At 30.2% G+C, this 23,135-nt stretch overlaps 1 protein-coding gene across 8 annotated transcripts in view; it reads left to right on the top strand.

The window, feature by feature from the left end:
* The window catches only part of LOC116769946 (putative polypeptide N-acetylgalactosaminyltransferase 9), a 100,067-nt gene that overhangs the window by 42,014 nt on the left and 34,918 nt on the right, over positions 1 to 23,135 (top strand). For all 8 annotated transcript variants that reach the window (XM_061527677.1, XM_061527675.1, XM_061527678.1 and 5 more), the window contains exon 2: positions 5,197 to 5,245. The gene's annotated coding sequence lies outside the window, so the exon portion shown is untranslated. The remainder of the gene's footprint in view (positions 1 to 5,196; positions 5,246 to 23,135) is intronic.

The raw sequence follows: 23,135 nt of genomic DNA, 5'->3' as shown, positions 1-23,135 counted from the left end.
ATTCAATGGATTCACCGTGCGGGTGCCGGGTCAATCGCGTTGCAGGGAGAGGAGCTTCAACAGTGCCTGAGACTTGCGACCCAGGTGTAGGTTTAAGGGGCCCCTAACTAACGCGCGTTAAACGCTCAACTCCACTGTCCAAGCTCCTCTCCCTACCTAACCATATTTGAAAAGAACCTACTAGGGCTGCCTTCGAAGTACGTTCCAAGAACGAATTGATGTGAGTTCTGGACAGACCCAAGTCTTTTAGTAGGTTGTAAAGAGATTTAGCCGTTATACCTCTCGCTCCCACTTCTGCCGCAATTATCGTTTTCATGTATTTAAATGCATCACATATAAATCAAATGTATATATTTTTTTTTTACTTACCCACATCTATATATCCAGCTACTATCAGATAATGTTATATTTTTAATAGGTCATTACGGTTTCTATTGTTTCATTAAAGTATCGATTTCGTACGCTTTCTAATTAATTAGTTCCGTGTAATGTGTGAATGTGGCCTTATCGTTGTACTCAAGGATAGTGTTCTCTTAATGCTAATGAGTTTTTAATCTTTGTACTTGGAAAAACTTCATTAAATAATAATACCTAGACTCGGTTTATTGTCAGTTATTGTTGAATTAGTTTTTAATGTAGACTTGGCAACATTTTTTATTTTCAACCTACGAGGAATATTTAACTATACGTCAACACAATTGAAGTTATTATAGATTGTTTAAAAAAATATATAAAAAAGATATATGGGTATTGCTATTACATTTTTTTTTCTGATAGGTAAAGCAATTTTAATTTTTCAGTTAGAACAAATTTTTTTCCGGTTATAAATAGAATTAAAATATTTGACGGACATTTTTTTAGTCTCTTGTTTATTATTAGAATATTGTTTTTAACAGAGAATATTTTAATGGACGAGGATATCGGACTACGTAAAACGAACATGTTTTTTCGAATAGAAATATGTTATAGATCGATCAACCATCTTCATCTTTATCCGCAAGTTATATTTTATAACTTTTTTTGCTCAATGGAATATATTTATGTAATGTAGATTTATTTGTGTATAAAGATGTTTTGTCAATTAACTGATACATTTTAAAAATATTTTAGATTTTAGTAGTCTCTAATAATGATTCAGAAAATAATTAAATATTCAATTAAAATTGAGGATTATGGCTCGGTCGCCACCATTCCTCTAGTTTATAAAGGAATGAAGCGAGTAATTTTGTTTGATTTTACTATGAGCACATAGACGCTAATAGAAGAAAGTCCATATACCACTTTCACGAGTGACCTTTACCGTGGTGCTGTCAAATATCTCGGAACCGGTCAAATATATTATTTTTATGAAATTCGAGAATTTTTATGGAACCTGTTTGAATTCCGTACGACCGTCATATCAAATGTCTGTATTATAATATCTCAAAAGTATTTAAGTAATCTCTTCGCGTCGCATTTGTGTATCTTATTTCTATCAAGTATGTATGAAATGGACGCGCTCAGTCCCTTACGTGTACCGAATTTTCTTTTACATAAGAGACATTCAAGTCCAGTTTTCTTACTCGTACCCTGCTAACATATTCAATGTCCTTCGGTGGCTAAAACGTAATAGGCTTAGCCGGCGGAACATAGCTGCCGTGCCCGTCCGTTTTTGTCGACAATCCACTTGGCCTACATTACCTATGTTTAGTGGTTTCCTGACCCGAAACTATTAGGACGCCTTCATACAGCCAAGAGTGTCCCTTGGTATATGCATAAAATGATAAAAATACAAGAAGTGTTTGAACATTCAAAAGGTTTTTACATATCGGTATTCTCATCGGTTGGTTGGTTTCGTGTAATGAAGTTGCATTTTTATATCGTTATTTATACAAATTTAATACGAATTACGGTATTTACTGCTCGTTGTCTCAGAACCAATATAAACAGAAAAGTCACATGTATGCAATTAAAATTTTAATATGATTGAACAAGAGGACAAACTTTTTTATAAAAAAAATTAAAGCCATATATTTATGAGTTGAAAGGTTTTCATTCCTCTCGTTTTTGATGTCTTAATCGGATCCTGATAAAATAAGAATATAGTTTTCTTGTTATAACAATAAGTATCAAAAAATTCACAGATTTTAAAATTGTTTCTCATTAGTATATTAATACAGTTTTAGTGAAACCAACAATAATACACCCATTTATAAATATGTACATAAAAAAATATATATTGAATTTATTGTGGATCCTGTTTTGAACCCCATATATTTATTAATTTCAATTTGACGTACGACTATATTATGTGGCTTTAAAAGAATTAAAGTATTGTTTAATAAAGCAAAGTGCTGAATGAATCACTTTCCGAGTATGTATAAATCATTATTATTAATAAATATTCTCCATTAAATTAATTGACGTGATAATTAATTCACTTCATATATAATTTTGTTTTTTATGTTTTACCCAAGTTAATAAATTTAATATTGTGAATACTTGCAACTGATTATAATTCCGTGACTAAATAAACACATATTATATTAAGTCTGATGATATTCTACATAATATAAATGCACGCGCACTGCGTATACGATAATGTAGGCAATATTTTTTCCGACTTAGCAATAAATCCCATGAGGCGTGTGATCACGTACATTCCTTGTGACTATACGTTTACGTAATATGTGAGACAATATACTGGAGCAAGTATTATCTGTAAAATGTATGCTTAATATTCAAATTATTATTATTATTTTGTATGCTTGTATTTTTTTTTGGTCTAAAAATAAATCCCACATTTGTTTATACTTTATACCATCTGGTTGTTACTAATGATTCACGAGAATGTTCATTCAAGAGAATAACAATTACAATTGTATAAAATTTTTGAGTTCATGTATATATTTTAATTGGGTTTTGGGTAAGAAGTGTTAGTGTTAAATAAAAATATATATATATTTAGTAATATTTTTTTTTATTATTGCAATCAATATTTTTTCCCTGTGTGTCAAGGGTATTGTGATGGTATGAAATGAAGTTGGGATTGTTTAAACTGAGTTATATTTGTTATTAGAGGCGATAAAATGTTTATTTCAAAAACTTTTACTATAAAATACAATAAAATGTGACAAACCTCTCTCCATTCCGTGCATTCAGCGTGCGGGTGCCGGGTCCATCGCGTTGTAAGGAGAGGAGCTTCAACAGTGTCTGGTGCGACTCAGGTGTAGGTTTAAGGGGCCCGTACCTACGGGCGTTAAACGCTCACCTCCACTGTCCAAGCTCCTCTCTCTACCTAACCAAATTTGAAAGGAACCGAAACGAACGTCTTGCCGAATAACGGTATTTAATATATCCGTCTCTTTGGCCTTCCTACTTGATCCTAACCCTACTCTGTAACTTTATGCCCCCAATCACAAACAGTTTATGGAATTGAAGTCTTGAATCTAGCTCTAGGGCATCTTTGTCTTTTGGGAACGATGTAACGACGTCATGATGGGATTTCCCCAAGATATGTCTCTTGGAAACTTAGGTGTATATAGAGCTCCTATGGCCTTTTTAGATACATCCCAAAACTATTGCGATCCCTGAATAACGCTGAAGAATCAGACGATAGCGCGAGCCCGAGCCAAAACTTCAACACCTTAATGACGCTTGCACGCGAGGAAAGGCCAATTCAAACGTGATATTAGATAATTATCATAGATCCAAGCTTTTTTTGACGTTACTAACGGTTGGTTATCGACCTTGTTAAGATCGTTCAAAAAGCTATCTACTATTCCTTCTAAAAAGTACGACCCATATTATCTATCCTACGGCCGAGAATTTTAAAAGGAGCATATTTATTTCAAATGATTCCGTAAAATGTTCTCGAATTTCACAAAAATAATATATTTAGCTTTAGCTACTAAGTTTCAAATTTTTGTACTTAACAAAATTATCATATAATTCAATTTACATTTCCATATATTTTTTTACAATATCATATATATATATAAGAAAAAATATAATTATTGTATTTTAGAAAAATTTATGTATATGGTGAGGTTTCTGCCCTTTAATGTAACACTCTTGTCAACGTCACGTTTTATATATTTTTTTCAACTTTAAAAACGGATACTTTCTCTAATAATTTTTTACAAGATATTAATATTAGAGCTCACTCTCAACTTACCAAACTTATTAAAACGTATATCCAGACTAAAGGTTTTACCTGTACAATAATAATTAAATTCCTGTATTTTCATAAGACAACGATAATAAAAAAAAACTAGTAAAACTAGTCACTAACATTGTATCGCTTATAACTTTGTGGTTTGTTTGTAATTTTAAACAATTTTTTAAACAATTGACTTAATTAGTACATATTATGTTAATGAGAATAAAAGAAATAATAAACATTTAAGATAATTTGATTAGTATATTCCTTACTTCAAAGTTCAGGCAAATATCTAGTAAAATATAAGTTTTATTCGATTAAAATATATCCCGGGTTAAATTTCGGTCGGTCACAAATCAATGCCGATGCTAATAACGGCTGAAGAAGGTTTTTATCAGCAATGTCGTGTTAATAATTAATGTGCTGCCATTACATGTGGTAAATTATGAAATGTTTTACGATACTCAATTATGAAATACGATGAACGATAATATTAATTTGTAACTTAATTGATACAATCTGCGTTATTAACGACAGGGAAGAAATTAAATTTTGTTTCGTGAAATTGATTCCTTTCTGTGTTCATCATGAATACCTTTTAATTTATTTTGTGTTTGTTATATTTATACCAAATAAATTTCATAAGGTGAAATTAATTTAAATGGTTGCCTTCCGTTTGTTAGTGCTAGTTGTTTCAAAGATTTCGTTCGCTGTATACTTTGTGTTTTGAAATATTGATGTTTAAATACAACGACGTAATGTAGGAGTTTCTGTGGAACATTGTTTTAGAGAGCTGCAATTGTTTAGGGGCTTAGTATAGCGAGCGTCTGAGTTCCGCTTAAATGTTGAAATGATTTTCTAAATGTAACATCTGAAGTTCTCTAAATGGAGTCATCAAAATTTCAGCTCTAAATTGGTTACTTTTGTGGTTTTGAAAACGAAGTGCCTTTGAATTTTTTATACTATTCTAAAGAATCTCTAAAGACTTTGCTAAATATAAAATCTTTTTTGTTTAAATGTGTGACATTTTTTTAACGTTTATTTTTTTTTTTCAGAATATTACGTCGGGTTCACGAAAGGTGATTTGTCATCTTTGAAAATAAGGTAAAGTAAAGATATAACTAAATTTGATTAAATTTAGAATTAAGATAACACCAACAGTATTCAGTAATTTCACAATTATACTAACAAACGTTCAGCACTTCATTGAGTAACTATACGCCAAAAGTGATTGCATCATTTTGGAAAAGTGTTGATACTTTTACACTGCTGGGTTGATAATAATTAAACATAGCTAAGAATCGCCGCAACAAAAAACCGCATCGATACCCGTCCGATCCCTTGTAGGGCTACGATGCTACAGACAGACACACACACACACACAGAGAAATGGACGTCAAATTCGTAACACCTCCTTTTGCGTCTGGGTTTTTCAAATGTAAATCTTGTATTGTAATTTCATGAACAAGTTTTACTTAATACGATTCTGACAATCAATGGAATAATAAAATAGATTTTTGAATTTGTATTTTTTTTTTAAATCGTCAATAAAAAGTGGTTAAATTTATATCACAATATTTATTGACACATATTAAGTTAATAAGGCTATCACGAAACAACATTATTTTATCGAGTGAACGGTTCGTAAAAACTATATGATATCCTATTGTCATTCACTCACCAGTTTTCAATTGCATTGCGATGATAACAATCACCTTTACTATATAGTGTACAGGAGTTCCTTGTGCACTGAAAACATACTATCTATAATACATAATATATTAGTCAATATCGTTCACTTTTCTATAAAAAAATTACTTCCGCGTATAATGTTTGTGCGATTTTTTTGTTAGTTTATTTTATTTGGCTTCAAAAAAAAAACAAATTACTGATAGGAAAATAAAATGTTTTAGACAGCTTGTTGGTTTGAATTTATTTTTTAAATAATATTCAGTGTGCTGACAGACTAAATATACGCTAGATAAACATTTAGCACTATAACTGAAAGCTAACACTTAATTATTCAGGCACAGTAATAGTCTATTTTATGATGTTTATTTTAGTTAAATATAGAGTTGGTTTTGTACATGACTTTTTATACTGTTAAAAAAGTTATTCCGGGGATTATTTAATTTAATGAAATGTGAGGTGACACAACAAATGTTTAAATATACGTAATAATGGTAAATAGAAATGGGTTATTAAAGAAACAAGTTTGAGATACACGTATTGCAACGAGATTATACACGTATCGATTTAATGTTCACGTTGAAGTTAATAATAATTTGTTAACGAATACTTCTAACAGCAAACTTCGTACATCTCACGTCAATATTGCCAAGAGAACGTACAGCGACGAAGCAGTAATTAACTTATCTTAGGTATTTAGCGGTTTAATTGAGTGCTTCTAGAGTGTATGATCTCAAAATCATTGCCTAAATTCTTCATTAAAATGAATAATTTTGTTACCAAAAACATAATTTTTGAGCCTCGAGATGGTCTCTTGTCTAATTTTACTATAATATGAAATTAAAAATGAAATTAAGTTTAAAATTATGAAACTAACTCGTTTATTAGGTTTTGTCTTCATTTTATAGTTTAATATTGAATCTCCGTTAAGTCTAACTCTGTTTATTGTCATAAATTTTCGTGCTCTCATTGTTCTGTAAAAATTATTCAAACATTACCTTGCATGAAGTACCTAATTTATAATATTTGTGATTGAAAAGCAAATTACACTGGCTGATACAAGAAATAAGATTAAATAGGAAGTAGCAGTTGGAGTCATTACGATTTTGCCCGCTCCCTTTATGTAATCATGCTTATGAAATTAAGCGGTGCTGATTGACCTTTAAGGCTTTTGTTATGTCACTTTCTTGATGGGTATAAAAATGGGTTTAACATGTAATTGTCCTATATATGTACCTATTATATTAAAAATCAGTGTCATCGCGCCACAAAGCTCAATCCATTCATGTTAAATTATTCTAAAAATTAGAAGCGCTCATAGACACCGATTAAACTTATATTAATAAAGCGTATTTTACCGGTCCATACATAACGGGAGTCCGGCAATACTATAATGTAAAATGAGTTAATTAAATATTCAAGAGCCTTTCTTGCATAGCGTCTTCTTCACCTCTCCTTAACCAAATTCTTGAAGGACAAAGCGAACAACAAAATGAAATCGAATACAAGTTAACAAAAAAAAAAAAAACTATTTGCCAAAGATACAAGCTCTTACAAGCTGTAGACATATGTAGATATAAAAAATATCTCTCTTTTCTAATTCAATTAAAAATTAATTAGGAAAAAGCGAATGGAGCGAATACTAACTTAAATTCCCACGAGCATTATTTTAAAAATGTAAATTTTATTTCACATAATGTAGGAATACATGAATCATCAATGAATTGAATTTTGAGAAATGAAATGGAATTAGATTTGTACGGCACGAGAACGAAGTTAATTATCAGCTGCGGCAGTGATTAACAGCAGAACATTTTTGTTCCATAACCATTCGTACTATGAAATATGGTTATGGATATGTTCAAGACGAATAGGAGTCAAAAAAGTGTATGGAAAAAGTATTGTCAATGTGTTAGGCAAGATTTAAAACTATACGTGTTATTTGTACATTGTTTGACAGACAGACTGATAAGAGACGATCGGTGATAAATTTGTTTGAAATGAATTAAATATTAAACATTTTTAGGCTTAACATGAACAACATTTTGCAATTAGTTTATCAATATTGCATTTATTTTCATGCGGGTGTAGGTAAGGGCGGAAGTACTTAAAAATATAACAGTTTTTTATTTCATATTCAATAAAAATAATCTTTAAGTATAGTCCAATGTATTAGCGTTTAGTGAAAGGTTTTACACAACTGCTTGTGTAATCTGAGCGCATTTAAATCGAATATTAACACATTGAAATACATAATATCACATTCATCTCGTATTCAAAGCCAGTATGTTTGCAAATAAAATATATATATATGATTTCTAAGATTCAGATTAGTTTTATACATATTAATAAAGCTATTTTATTACTACTTTCACTTCTATCTCGTCTTCCCATGAATACGGTGACTTCAATATATCTTAAATTTTGTATCTATTTATATATTAAAGCAAGAGAGAGAAGCGAAAATATAGAAAATAGTAAATCAATAAGTATAGAATTAAAAAGTAAAGTATTAATTTACTGATTTCATTAATTAAACATAAAATAAAACTTCTCATTAGGCTCATTTCAAAACCTACTTTAATAATATTTAAATATTATTATCTAACGGAATGAGTTCCTACCATGTGATGTTCAAACAAATATTTTAACATCTCTTGACACTTTCTACAACACGAGTGTAGAAATCTCGACTGGACTCATCTAGAGTTGCATAATGAGGTTAACAGAGTCTTTAATATTTACAAAAACGATGAATTTCGTTATGTGATATAATACTATAACAATATAAAAATTTTATTTAGGCATTACATTTATTTTATTGAATCGGTAATTAATTACAAATAAATTGCACGCTGAAACATAAAAACGTTACTATTTATCAGATATCAATCATAGAATAATAATAATAATACTAAAATATTCTAAATAGTAATGTTATTTTATTTTTAGTGAATTTAAATTCATCGACATATAACGCGACCTGTTCCTATTATGCTTTTGCCAACATGTCTATGTATTTAATAGTACTTACCTATACTATATATATGTATGACCTCATTAAAATAGCGAGCAGCAGTTCTTAATGAAATACCATAATTATAATTTAATATACAACTACAAAGTAGTTGCTGTGATATTGAAGGTTGTATGCGACTTTGTAACACGAGTGAACTAATCATCTTTAATTAATGTATAGTGTTGTTGAAAATTATTAATAAACTGGTCTTATAAATATTTTATGAGGATAAAATATTTTCGTTTATATTTATTTATAATATAACTGTCTATGTTTAGATGATTGCTTTTAAATAAAACATTTTTATTCATATAATGAACAGCAATTCACTCATGTGTTAATAAAAGGAAAATGCAAAGACTCATGATTAACCTATAATATGTTAGTTTCTAACAGTTTCCTTATTCTTATAAAGTACTAATATGTTCGTATTTGAATCTTTCCTTATTTTATTTATGCGTTAGAATGAAAGGCATTTTGACCTACGGATGGATGACACGGATGTAAAGGTTGCTTGCTCTAAAGGTCGTGCTATGCAACCGCTTTACGATGAGGTAAGATATATAAAAAGATATATATTCAATGATGTCTGTTACACATACATTTGAATTTTATTACAAATATTATGAACATTATTTGCATCGTTAAATGCCGTATATGACGAAATTACATTTTGAGTGCGTTTCCAACAAAGCTGTGTGAATTTTAAATCGTTGTTTGTATCTTAATCGTCTGTTTTGATGTCACAAAACTACAATTGGGATCTCTTAGTAGCAATTAAATTTATTCTTACTTTTGTAACTTTTAAGCTTTATACATTAGTAAAATATTTTGTTTATTGTCAACCAATATTTTGATTGTAAAATTTTTGTCGTAACTGACCTCATTTGTTATGTAGATGTAAGGCTAATTTACATAAAGACTTAGCTATAAATAAAGCTGGAAACTTTTTTATTGCAATAGGTGTTGTATCATCCGTTATCTCCAAACTTTCTTTCCTTGATCTAGATTTTACACATTTCTGAATGGGATTATATGGGCGTAAATGTCAACGGGAGGCAAATAAGGCTTTTGAGGCATTGCGGACGACGCCTCTCAGGCAGCTGATGGTAAAATAATACTTGACCTTGTAGTGAAATAGTTATTAGAAGCAGAATAGTAGAGCAGTTAGTAATAAATTTAAAACAAAAGCCAAGAGAAATACAAAACTAATGAGAGCGTCAATAGAAGATGAAATATTTATGATATAGTGATAACAACAAACCGTAAACTGATGAAAATGTTGGTCACAAGAAGAGATTATTAAAACAAACATTCTCCTAACATCACCAAAAAAGAAACTTCCAACACATGCATTTTACTTTACGTCACGTCAAAATAATTAAAAATTATATCATATAGGTAGGTTTGATAGTACCTTGGGTACGAACACATTAGACAACAGTAGAGTACAATGACAATAGTATTATGTCCAGTGGCAATCACATGACTGCAAAATATAATCTATTTATAGATACTATTCCAAATATCGTATGTGATATATGGTTGGGAAGATGAATAAAATTAAAAAAAAAACGGATACGGCCTCTGATACTAAAAACACTGATCACCAGGAGTACAGGAGGATGACAATCATCATGATTGAATTCAATAATTCACATTATAAGAATTGGATTCGGGCATATTCTGCAGATCGGAATACCGTCATTTCATTTTATCAAAAGTTAATGGTGGAATCTCTAAAATTAATATAAATTGATCTTGAAGATGTTTAGAAACTTATATAATTAATTTATTTTAATATATTCTAATTATTCTGGTTATTAAAAATCTAAATCTAATATGTACACTTATATTCATAAGATGAGAAACATGTCCTATTTAGAGCCATGTGTGTTTTAATAATTATTAAGAAGTATTTAATTTTTTTTTTAATTTTGACAACTAAAAGTTTGAGTTCATAGAGTACTAAAGGGTTTCTTTTACTTGAGACTCACTTTTGTCCTTATTTCGCAGGTTTCAAATTATTTTCGAGGCACTTTCTCATTTGATTATATATGTACCTCTAAATATGAATTACGTGTTTTTTTTTGTTTTTTTTTTGTTAAAATTTAGAGGTGGCTACCAGCTGTCAATTTTAAACAAAAAGTGGTGAAACAGAGCTTAAATGCTGGTTTCATTAATTTTTAATTTATGTGTCTATATATCATTTAACGTGCAAGTGAGCCTTGCTCGTGTGGAAGAATACAATAAATTAATTAATTACCAGAAATGAATAACAAAAGCAATATTTGCTTTTGTTGGTAAAAGGGTATATGAAAAAGTACATACTCCACTACTAACAAGTCAACACTTGTATTTTAAAAGTAAACAATTCAGATTATAGTAATTCATAATGATAATAACAATTAAAATTATGCAATATTTTCAAGACCTGGGTACAAAAATAAAGGATTCTAAGAAAAACAATTTTAATATTTTAATGAAAATTCAAATCTTAGTAGCGATCTCTATGTGATTTAGAAAATACATTAAAATAAAATACTGATAGGGTATCTTATGGTATATAACCAAATTACATGGCACCCCGCAAAATTAAAGATATTTTTGTTTCCAAAAGAATAACAACAACCCTTACTATACAGAGTTCCGTATCCAGGCCACACTTTTTATTTCCTGCAACAACCTTTAAAATTTTACATATAATTTAAACGTGATTGCTCAGTCGTATATGATGGAACCTTCGATAAACCTCCCACAATGGGTTATAACATGCTCATAAGCCTTTGCCATTTAAAGCACCTGGCCAAGCTTAATTGGGATTCAAACAACAATGGCTAAATAAAAAAAAATCAACACAATGCTACAAATACAACAACCTTTAGCAGATGCCTTATCAAACCAAATAAGTCTTAATATACCTAGAAATTTACAAATTCACTTCTTTGTTCATATTACTTAAAATGTTAGAAGTTTAAGTGATATCATCATCATACATTCGATCATATATTCAAAAAAAAAAAAAACTTTTAAGCAAATACAAAAAGTACGAAGTGACTAACAAAAGCTGACCTTGAATTTTCTCGAATGTAAAACATTTTTATGTTACTAATTTTATACTTTGGAATTTCCCAGAATTCAAATTGCTTTTTTTCTTTTATTATTACACAAATTGTTTAACGTTGAGTTGCAGGCGAACTGAAATGTTATAATTTAATGAAGTGCATACATAACTATATGTATATATATATTCAGTATGATTTAATTTCCATATAATTATGAAGTTCATTTCATTTACTTTATTTTGTTCCATTATATTGAACTCGTTTCCATGAAAAATTAAAACAAATTTGAACATTGTTTTATAAAAGCGGTGCTATTATATTATATTGCGTATAATTTCAATAGATGTCGGAGTGTCCTCGTAGTGGTAATAAGTAACGGTTTGCTAGTAATTTAGTCTTCGGCTAATGTTGGAATCTCAGTTATTGTGTAAGTTCTCTAACACTGTAACCTTTAGCCTCGATGAGTCGACGCCAACCTCTCTCTCCGAAGTACCGTAAGGTGGTTTTGTCTATACTATTATATTTTTATCAACGTCAAGGTAACTTTGCTTTCTCATCTGCAAATTATTTTTTAATATGTAGCTTCATATCTCATTATTATTACACGTATTCATTCACACTTTTATGATTCCTTTTATTCTTTCTTTATGTATTGAGCTAATATTGTATATTTCAATTGGAATAAATTTCATACCTACCTTTTTTATTATCTTAGAAAATGTATTCAGAGTTATTGCATGGGTTTTGAAAATAAAAGAGAAAAGTTCAAGAGATTGCTACTGCTAGATATACTCAAAACATTTATTGAAATTTGAAATTATAATTCAACTCCTGCTCTCCTTATCAAGTACACTCTCAAAGAAACGCATTTGGATAATGTGCCTAAGGATTTGAATCCATATAAAGTGGTGAATAAAGTTACCTTCTCCTTGTATCTTATATTTTCTACAAAAATGGTTGTTAATTTTCAATGAATTTTTTTACGAAGAGGTTATTTAAAATTGAGCTATTTTTAGCAGATGAAAAAGTAAACTTATCGGGTCGGCTAGTTATTATAATTTCGATGTGTCTAGTAAGCTTTCAATAAAAAAAATATTTTTTAGTGCTCTAGTGATGTACCATGCAGAAACCAAATACAGGAATAAACTTATAGAAAAGCACATTAGACTTTTATAGTCAAAGTGGAAACTGTTACAAAATTCACTGAAGGAGGTTCGGTTTGATTGTCTCATGCAATAAAAGAATACGGCAAAAGTCCTATAGTTTCCGAAGTTCCAGCCACCGTTATGAAACTTCCTCTGGCGGAAATTGAAATTAAATTAATAACGAAGCGTTTCTTGGCTTTAAACTGAAAAATGATTTTTCGTTGGATCTAAGTTAGTTTTAGCTTTTCAATATCATTATCTGTTTCAAAACAATATTATATGTGAAGGCATGTGTCATGATTTTTACTTTAAAGCTAATAGTATGAAGAATAGGAAGTGGGAGAGGAATTTTTTTTGATTCTTTTTTTTCATCAGTTCGGGCTGTTGAGGCCTTACAAGTGAGCGATCGCTACAATACATCCCGGCTAATGATATCTAAGGCTTATCGGCTCGCCTGTAGCGTTTCATTTTTACGGATTCGTTGGGATTTATGTAAATTTGTTTTGTCAGTGACCCGGCTTGTTACGGAGCGATCCTGCCACCGATGTTGACAATATTGATATAATCGGATTTATGCGGAATTCTTTGATACTTTTTTTCACTTCCATTTGTATTAAATATATTTGAGATTAAGAAACATCTGTGTACATTTTCATAACATTGTTTTTAATATTTAAGATATTTGCATATTATATCACAAATTTCTTATTTGTTCTAATAATAAAGTAAATATTTCAAACTTATACATTCAGGTTAAAAGTTACAGTAACCAAAACAATATTTAAGTATATCTGTCTCAGTTAAACAAATTATTGTGTTCGTATTCAATGAGCTCATAACAGATAGCTATTGAAAAGGTAATATGATAGTTACGCGTTAGATTCTGTGTTCTCATTCCCACTATAGCCATATTGAATCTTTACAATCATAGTTCAATAGTAATCAGGTAGTAAGTGGAATTAAATCTTCACAAAAATTTTGACTTTAATGTTTGGACAAGACAAATAATAAATTCGTATTTATAAATTTTAAAAATAACTTAACTAATCCTTAAAGCTTATATTCAAATTTTGTGTTTTTTGAGTAATTTTATATTAAAATTAGGTAAAACTTTTATAACACACAAGCACTTTTGAGATTTAATTTTAAGTAAAATTTTGATGCCAATTACCGAGAAACTTATAATTAAATATCAGCGCAGCTTATGTTATAATCACTTAAAATTATATCACAGGAATTGCGCTGAGGAATAATAATATATAAAGTATTTTCAGCTGGAAGCAATTTAAATATTAAGTATATGGATAATAGAGCAATTTTAATGTAGGTTTATTTGATTTGGACCAATCTTATCATTGGTTGTAGTAAAAGAATAATACGGTGATAGTTGCAGTTTCAAATTATCGTTGCGTAAATATAAGTTGGTATAAAAATAACATTTCATTCATGAAAATTAGTATTATTGCCGAGTATTTCATTACTTAAAATAAAAATGTCAGAGTTAAAGCAATTATTTTGATAATAAATTTATTTTTCTAGAAATGTTTTATCAGTTTTTTTTTGAGAGCCTCTTAGAAACTGAAATAATATTATATTATAAAATTGTTTCTTTTATATTATTAATATTGCTTTGTTTGTGACATCACTGCGCGTGTACTATTAAGTAATTATGTATTTATTTAATTTTTGTTAAAATTCAAGCAGATATTTTGTAGGACACACTTCCTTTATGTTTTCCAAACACTTATATAGTTTGTTTGATATTAAGAAACAATTTTTTTATGCATTCAGTTGGTCAGGCATCAATATATCTGTTAATATTAAAAAGACACAAAATAGAGGAGAAAGTTGTCGAGTTTCGGACTCATTTGAAAAGCTTCAATATTTTCAAAGAAACTGGGGGTAATGTGTAGAGCAAGACAATGCCACTTATTTTTACCGTATAAAGGACAGTTATACAGTGTGTACTTAAGAGTATTTAGACACCACTGACAGGCGGTGAAGGAGAACATCGTGAAGAAAACTTGACTTATTATTTAACCTTCTTCATGTAAGAAAAGGTCTTGCTCAGCAGTGGGCAGGCTGATGATGAAACACAGTGTGTTTAAGTATTGATCAATGTTCTCATGTTTAGTTATGTGCCGCTCAGTACGCAGGGCAATACGAATCGTCAAAGATCTCAAACTTTTAGAGTACTACAGGGACGTTAGAATACTCTTCTAATTCAATCGTGTGTATGATGGGGAATATTTTTAAAAGTCCTACGTAAAGGTTTCATCCGCAAAAACGCCGACAATACATCTTCCCTTTATGTTGCAGATGTCCATGGGCGCCAGTAACTGTTTATAACCAGTTTTCGGTTGCCCAGCTGATCGGCTTGATGGGCACATATCTGTATATATAAGATCAATAACAGCAGCATATGTCAATGAACAAGAACTAAAGATATTTTGTTGTAATTGTAATACAAACCAAGCATTATCAAAACTGGTGGGCGTGAAGAGATAAACATATCCCGTGCACGCTTTGTTAAACAAAACGTTTTGGTGTTTGTTTTATTGTTATTAATATTGTTCTACTAAATACAAACTTGTATATTCAAAAACTATGTTTAAGATTACATATGTATACGCTAACACACAAATACATATACATAATCAATCCGTTTATATAGGTAATTGTTTCTTTGACTCTATCTAAACGGATGAATCTCGCATACGTCAAAGCCACTAAGTCTGTCAATATGAATTATACAAATCATAATAGCTAAAATCATTAGAGCTATCACAACGCTGCCATCTCCATTCAAACATTTTAATAGAGAAGATCAAAGTGATTTCACACGATAACATCATTTAAATTAATACAAACGTTGTCCTTATTCCATTTTACTTGAACGTAATATGTGATCTTAGTATAGTTTTGTTTTTGTTGCAGGTAATAAAAGTTCTCATGAGTGCCGAGCGGCAGGTTATCATTTGAGATGGTTAAGTTGGTTGGCTGTGAAATAATAAATGCATTTATAGATTTTTAGTGTGTGAAAATACGAGGTGCTTGGACGGCTTCCAGTTGGAAAGATAGTGAGGATCTCGAGTGCCGGAGAATTATATCTATCCACAAATTTAGCTTAACTAAAATTTGCCTGTGTTATTCCAGAGAAAGAAAAGAAAGCAACTCCGAATTTCAGTTGAATTTTAAAATAGTTTTTTATTCATTTTGGTTTAATAACGATAGGGGTATATTATTCGTTTATACATGAGTTTCTTTTAAATATGCGATTTTTTTTTCTAAATCGTGTATAGAATACGTGGTAATGATCAAGGTGGCGTGATTTTTAATCTTGTCCCTTATTTTATGTGCCGTAAACTATAATTCGGGACATAATAGGTCATAATAACGTTGATTATTTACAAAAATACGTTTTACTTATCCGGTTATGGTTTGTCCGGATTTTTGTGAAGTAGCTCAGTTTTAATGGCAAATAAACTTATTAACTGTTTTTTGATACTTATTCTTTTACGGTACTATGAACTCCATCGCGACTGTCATAAAACTTAGCCTACATGGCTTAACGGGTACCTTAACGAACTAGGATTTTATCCAGAAAATTCGCAAATAACATAAAAAAATATTTTATTAAAAAAAAGCCATAGTCACCTGGGACATTAATAATATAATATCTTGTGAAAGTTTATATTTAATTTCAAACATCACAAAAGTTTCATTTATAATAATTATAATTAATTACATTCCAACAATCCTGGAGGAATTAATTTGTTTACGGTATCAATTTAGAATCTTGATACGAATAGCTTTTGTGTTCAATACTCTTGACTGTTAATGTAACTATTGTTACTAAGCCACGATAATTTGCACGCATGTGAGATTCAATTGCCTGATTGTCAAGAAAGATTTGAAGTTATCTATGATGCCCTTTAAATTAATATCGTCTTAACTAAATTTGGTCTATGAAATTGTTCTTAGAGTCGTGTTGAAACATGATTTATTAAATTTGTCTCGGATAAATGGTGAAGCAATCTTTTTTTTTACGATAAATGGTACATTTCAACGATTAACTTAGATACCAAGTTTCGGTAAAACAAAAACATCCAGCTCGATAACGTACACATTTTGCGTTTGTTGCTTCACTTAATAAGCATTAAATTTTTTATCTTCGTTCTTTTAAAAAAGTACCCTCGGTTTAACTATCTACAGGTCCACAAGGCATAGAATATTTTTTATACACTAAAGTCTAGACTAAACATTCCCGTTATTATCAATATCCGTATCAAATCTCACCACGGCTCGTTTAGTTGTTTTAGCAACAAATAATCATCCATCTAAATTTTCATACTGTAGTTGTGTTTCACTTCATATACTAGGAATATGTTAAGTAAATGTGGTTACTAACATACTGATATGTATAGTCTATTAGTGAATATTTCCTCACGTATAACGAATTCGGGAAACAAATTTGAAATATTTGTTTAGCATCAGTCACTTTTTTTTTTATTAGCCTGTAAAAATATTGGGAATTATATGTAAATAACGTTTATATGCAGATATTCCGCCAGAATAATTTCTGGATAAAACTATGAAACAATTTGGGTTTGATGCTGTTGGAGTGATTCTAACAAAGACCGTAATTTGCATCATTATACCGAGTGTGCAACGGAACTATTCCACTAATGTTCTAAATTTCACTTTACATTTTATCCTACCGTTTTCTGTAAATGACTTCATTATATCTAAAATAATTATAAAATAAAACATTCACTGATGGCAGTCAACTCCTACTTTTAATTACTTTATACTGTTTTAATGTGTATTTAGGAGCCTTTGTCTGGTTGAAAATTGAGTTGAAATTAGGTTACTTGCCTTGCTTAGCGCCGTTGCTCTTTAAGATTAAATAGCAGAATAACATTGACTCTGGAAGAGAATTTTAACTTAGTTGGTTTTATTAAGATGTTTCGTACTTTGTTCAATCGGTTTAGATTAGGGCAAGCTTAACGGTTTTGAGATATTTCGCGGATGTTCTTGTTAAAGTAGTGTTTTATTGTTCCGCAATTTATATATCAAATTTTATCATAGAATGCAAATTTAATGGTCTAATCTAATATTTCAAAATTATAATTGCTCTACTATAACATCGTTGATAATAGGTAATAAAAGCACTATATTTAATTAAAAAAACAGGTTCGATATCGTAAGAATAGAATAATCTATTGGATCCACAAACTTTCACTTCGGCTTGATAAAAACGGTTCAATACAAAGCCAAATATAAAATAAAATTGCGTAAAAAAACATATAAGAATAACCTATTCATACTACTGTCACTAGTTAGCTTCGATTATCCCTAAACGCTGTCACTATACGACGCAAACTGCAACTCTATAAATTTCACACGACCTGTGAACAGTACTCCCGATCCCCAGGGCGTTTGGCGTCAGACCAATAACATAGCCAACGACCGCATATGGTATAATAATGCCATTTAGTAAGGAACGCGTCGTTTGGTATTATCAATATGGCCTCGAATGAGAGTTACCGAGTCTGCCCAATCACCTCAAATAATTACACGCCGACGGCTAACTTTGCACGTGCTTTGTAATTCTAATATCGGATGATGCATGCGATGTATGATCGTTTGTATTAAATTTGTTCAGTATAATAGTGGCTAGTGTAAGCTTGCTTTTGCCTCATTTTAATACTTTGATAATATCAGATGCTTATATTTTATTCCATTGAGGCTGCAATTATTACAACTAATGGTGTTAATTTATTCGCGATTCTAGCACCTTCACCGGAAAAAACTAATTTAATAAAATTTCACAAAAGTTAGAGTGTCTTATTTTCTTAGTTGCATTATACTTATATTGTTACTGCAACTTAACAATTTTATGACCTAATTTGACGCTAGCCTGCAAAAAGGAAAGTAAATACAGCTGATGAATGAGCGTTCACAACAAACACAATTAGCAATGATCCAAGACAACGCTCTCACGGCGTTAGGTAATCCTGTTCACTTGGATTTTATAATAGTTTTAAATCTTGATACCGAGATGATATTTTGAAAGCGGTACATAAGAAACTTGAAAACTAACAATGGTGAAAAAGATTAAATTTTTTTTTTTTAAATAAGAACATTTTGTTTTACTGTAGTCAAATAAAAAAAAATTACTGACATCTAATCAGCTGCTATCATTGCCATGAAGTCTTGTTTATTTCTGTTGAATGTTATTATTTGTCTGCAGTTTTTATATAAGCATTAATTATACTGAGAAGAGACTTTTTTTAAATATCCTATTTGAATGTCTTATCTATTACTAATTCAATCCGTTGAAGTATATGTTAAATATTATGGAGGAAATGGAGTGTGACGTCATTAGCGTCGCGCAATATACATAACAATGTGCGGAGTAATCGAATTATCACGCTATAATGTTTCTTGTATGATATAGTGTGAATCCATCCTTAGACTGCTATCATTACCCGAACCGTGGGTAATTTGTTTTATCTGCTTTTCCGTTAAAAGGTATTTAACATTTTTATCGTTTCTTTTTACAACAACACTATTTAAACGAAGGCTTTTACGAGATATTAAACGAAGTAATGATAAACTAATAGGTGCTATCGGCGTAGGCTTCAAATAGTTATATTAACCTGAATATATCAAGTATTCCAAATAATTATGTTTAGTCGTAAATTCAATTGCGTTAACTTGAAACGGTGGAATTTAGTCTAAAAAGAAACAAGAGAGAAAAAGAACAGCATTCATTAATTCAAGTTAATAAGGTAAAATGTATATTTATTTTTTGTTTTATTGTATGTTTTTTCACAATAGACTGTTCCTTTTTCATCTTACATTGAAAAACTGAATATGTCAAGGTTCTGATGTTTCTAGAATGCATGCTTTTTATTAACACTTGCATCGTTATCGTCTTATTAATATATTTTAAATTGTTTCACGTTCAACAATCATTAACATTTTTACTTAAGTGAATTCTACTCGTTTCTGCGTTTTAAAATGAAATTAATTTTTACTCTGTTTCGAAAAAAAAAACTTTATAAAGATAAAAACTTACTATTATATAACAAAAATCTGATCTTTTATAACAAAACTTATTTGAACTAAGCTTAACAAATGAAATAGCATTCGTTAAGCTTAACGTAGGCTTTTATAAAGTTATCTAACATTAACACTATAAAGGCACAGGGTGTTGCTACGTCGTGCTCAGATATTAAACTTGTTAGTTTTGGGGAAGTTATAAGTGTCAAGAAGACGTGCGGCTTACCTTGACGATATTCATATAACTTGAAATGCACCTCAGAGATGGCTAACCGAGGCCCGATAATTAAATTTACTCAACTCCACTAAGATAGCCTCGGGTTGGATGTTGTGATACAAATGGCGTCTGACGGGGATTATCAAGTTGTGATCACGTACCCTGAGAAAATTAAGTTTGTCCTAACTTCGCAACAATATCATGATTCAATGATTGATCATTTAATAGCCACATTGGTCATATTTTGTTTTTATTGTTTAAGTAGTTCCATATACATATATTACACCATATATATTTTTGATTATTTAAAAAGTGAAGGGGAATCTGATGACCTTATACATGTTATATTTGTTGCAGATATAAATAGTTTTATTATTAATAACGCTGTTTATCATATTTATTAAAGTAAATATATATATTTATATATATGTGTATACGTTTCCCCAATTAAATTATGGAACCATAACTTAATTGGCAAAGCGACATGAACGCAATATCCTTTAAGTAGCAAATTCCAATGGTTCTAACAGTGATGATTTGTTCAGTCTACAGATATATTATTTTTTAAGCAATTTAATTAATTATTATTTATATGTTGTAAACAGGTGTATAGGAGTACAAATTTCTTTTACATAGAATATATAAGTACGATACTTTTCCATGTACATTTACTCTTAATCGTGAAGTGTTACCTGTAGCGTAAGAAAAAAAATATGTGCAATTAAAGACAAAATTTTAGGGAAACTGTAATAGATAGGATTAAACCTGAACATGTTTCAGAACTCGGCAGCAACCGTTTCGTGCAATAACAAGGAATATTACCAAATCTCGTAAGATTAATTAGCAGACCCAAAATTGATTCCGGGATAAATCTTGGCAGAAGATGTTGATTTATCGTTATAGTACTTCTATTCTTATTGGAATTTATAATTGAGCGCATGGATCCGAGTCAAACCAGTTACTAATATTTACATTAAAATGTAAAAGCCCTTGTCGATCAAAATGACGTGCAGGAAATGCATGGGGGAATGATATAGCGTGACTCGCGGTTTAACTTCTGTCATTGTTGAAGGCTCATCAATTTACTATGAGTATATAAAAGAAAATAACTGACATATATTTATTTATATTAACGGTCATAAAAGTGAAATAAAATAAACTAATCAGATATTTCTTGGCCAAAGATATATTTAATAATATGGGTGAAAAATGACAGTTTATTATAGGAATGATATATTGGTACAGCAGAGAAAATACGAATACAACCAAACGTATTTGAGAACGTAACAGAGTTAGCAAAAATGATATTAGTGTGTAATGTCGGTTGGACGGGAGCGCTGGATCGTAACTAAATTGTGGATTGGGATCGATCTGGTATTTCGACGTTTCGAATTTGAGTGTTGTGACGAGTGGCTTGTAGCTTATGTACATTTTGCATACGTACGGTTCGGTTTATAAAAATCCTATTACTTACTGGGCGCTTTACTCTCTGTGGCACTAATTTGTCAAAAGCATTGAATTGAAATTGAATTTTGAATTTGAAACGATCCGAATTTGTGATTTGAAATATTGAACGATGGTCATATGAATAGATTTTCAAAGCCATTTAGATGTGAATTACAATCTGTTTACCTATTTCTTTCAATCCTCTTTGACAGGTAATTCGTTTTTTTTTTTAAATGCAAAATAAAACGTCAATCAATATTAATAGTCAATATATTGACAGTACTTTTAAAACAGGAATAATATTCAAAACATAATATATACTTACGGTATTTCTTTACTTGTATATTAAATTTATAAATTTATCCGGAATTTAACATGTTCATCTTGTCTCCACGTTCTAAAACATGTGCTATGCGAAGTAACAGGCTATCCGCAATAAAGCAGCAATATCATCCACGCTAGAATGCTGCTACCTGGCAGGAATCTAGTTGAATCGTGAACGAGAGATCGTAAACTGGGGTGTCATCTCATCACAGATCTAACTTGACAACTTCATATACCATAGCAATGTGATGGTATTATATTCTTTATTTATATCAAGACTAGAAACATTTTACCATACACTGGACTGGTGTTACCCAAACATCGAATAGCAATACCGCACCGTTATCTATTTACCATAATGACAACGGTGATGTTTGGAACGCATCGTTTTTGTAACCTCTTTTAACTTAACCACAACTTTCTGTCTTTGTTAAAATAATGTATGCATTCAAATTCATTAGTATAAGCAAATAATAAGGCGTGAAGACGTTACATGTACCTTACTAGTCGAAGAAGATAAATGAATCTGGATAACATTTGTAGAGTCCTAACTTTACCGTGAGAGATAAAATAAATGATATTGTAAATTGAAAGGACTGTTTTTAGAATTTAAGTACTATACAATCTGAATACTCGTCGAACAATAAGTTATCGAGTATCTCAAATTAAACGAATATAATACCAACGTTGAGCGTTGTCACTCTAAAACAAATAACATGACATTGTTTTATTGTTCCTGTTTAATGTTACGATCTTCGGAACACTTGGACACGGTAATGTCTGAAGTTTTGCCGACTTCCATTCATCTGATTCAATTCAAAACTTCCTCAGGTTTGTTACAACTTTTAAATGTTTATTCTTTCGTTCTGAGTTCACTGAGCGCGGCCTTGATAATGTTATATGAAATGAGTTTAAGATTAATCTCTTATCCGATTTTAACGAATTTCCATACGCCTCCCGCGTATCACAGCCAATAAATATTTATATGAAAATAACATTAAAATAGAAGTCAATCCTA

The sequence above is a fragment of the Danaus plexippus genome (assembly GCF_018135715.1).
Source record: "Danaus plexippus chromosome 13 unlocalized genomic scaffold, MEX_DaPlex mxdp_15, whole genome shotgun sequence".
Lineage (NCBI taxonomy): Eukaryota > Metazoa > Arthropoda > Insecta > Lepidoptera > Nymphalidae > Danaus > Danaus plexippus.
Note: the sequence above shows the minus strand (reverse complement) of the source record. Positions and strands in the feature narration are given on the sequence as shown.